The sequence below is a fragment of the Schistocerca nitens genome, chromosome 1 (assembly GCF_023898315.1).
Source record: "Schistocerca nitens isolate TAMUIC-IGC-003100 chromosome 1, iqSchNite1.1, whole genome shotgun sequence".
In the NCBI taxonomy this organism is placed as follows: domain Eukaryota; kingdom Metazoa; phylum Arthropoda; class Insecta; order Orthoptera; family Acrididae; genus Schistocerca; species Schistocerca nitens.
The window spans coordinates 358,822,028-358,823,671 of record NC_064614.1 but is presented as its reverse complement, the minus strand read 5'-3'; positions in this window follow the sequence as shown (position 1 = coordinate 358,823,671).

Below are 1,644 nucleotides of genomic sequence, written 5' to 3'. Positions count from 1 at the left end.
ATTTTTAAATGTTTGGCTGAACGAAAATTGGATGGGCTACTCGGCCACTCTGGACACCTCAAGCCAACGCGCACTGATTTATATCTCAACACACAGAGTTTTCATCACTTCGTCCTGAAGAACGCTGATTTAAATGCATCAGTAAGCGCACTGGGATAAATTGTTTTTCTCTGTAACTTACAAAATAACAAGTGGAAGGAATATTTGTTCAGATAGATAAACGTAAGGAACCTTATTGATTTTTAGAGAGTTATGAACATGATCCATTTGGTTATTTTCCAGAGAGTTACAACAACAAATAACGATTTTTTTTAAATGGAACATTATTTTTTCTTTCATACAGCTGAAATATTTACACCAACTTTCTACAAACTAATTTAAATCAAATTTCCATAGATTTTTAGTTAGGTAGCTAGAAACGTTCGGAGTTTTAGGTACAGATGCAACATGCTGCACGTAATTGGTTGTACTCAGATGGATGTTTCGGTAGCGAAATGTTCATATAAGTGAGCTGTTGAAACGAGCGCCCATTTTTATGAATGCACAACGCAGAGCGCCTTCTAGGCGACTTATAGACCAGAATATCTGACGGCATAAATAAATATTGCTGTCACTCATTATTTTGTAAGTTGTAGAGAAAAGAGTCTTATGTGAAAGGCCCAGTAGAGCTACAACTGTTTGTGACAAAATAATGTTTTATATATTTCCCAAAATCATTTGTGAAAATTTTCTTTGCAGAAAAACGTTATACCGCATTAACACTCCAGTTCCTTTCAAAAACTCGCGAACGCAGTCAAAAATATACATCGTTCCTCAGTCTAAGCAGTAAGAAGCCATAGGCAAACGTTCTCGACTTTGCACGGAGATGACATTGATATCTGTTAATTTCCTTTTTGTTGTGTTGGTATATCTTGTGTAATAACGTAATTCATGTCTACGTGAATAGTTTTGTTTATGCAGCTTTTAAAAGCGGTTACGTTCTGCGTATTTCAATCAAACGGATACTCAGGAATACGATGGCGTCATTAAAATTCTTTGACGAAATGTATTCGCAAATTCAAATATGGTACCAAAACAGCTGTACAATTTATTGGAAACTAATAAAAATTTGTTCCCTACTCAGACTCGAACCCGGATTTCCTCCTTTACTCGAATCTGGGTTACACCGGAGGTAGTCAGGTGGAGAGTGGGCAGGGTCGCAACCCGAGACCTGGCCACGGTGTCCCCCTTAAGCCTTGAGGAAAAGGGTGAGAAGGGGAATTATGTGGCAAACCAAAAACAAAGATAAATATAGTAGTTTATAACCACAGAGCAACAACTTTCTTTTTTTATTTCATCCTGTTTTTTTTTTTTTTTAATTTTTATGTGTGTGTGACGACCCAAAAGGGGAGACTTATGGTAAGCTGTGATAAGTCAGAGGGGGAGAACTAAATGACGCATCTAGCGCGCGATGGACATTGAGGAGAAAAATGAAAAACAAAATGGAAACCGACACTGCGGAAGTCACGCACCACCGTACGTGCCGCCGGGTCACCCAGCGTGTCTTGTTTAAGTTCGTGTTGTGCAGAGTTTGTTCGTTGAAGTACATGATCAGTCATATCAAATTCTCCCGCCGGCAACTTCCAGCTACTCGGTGGATGGTGC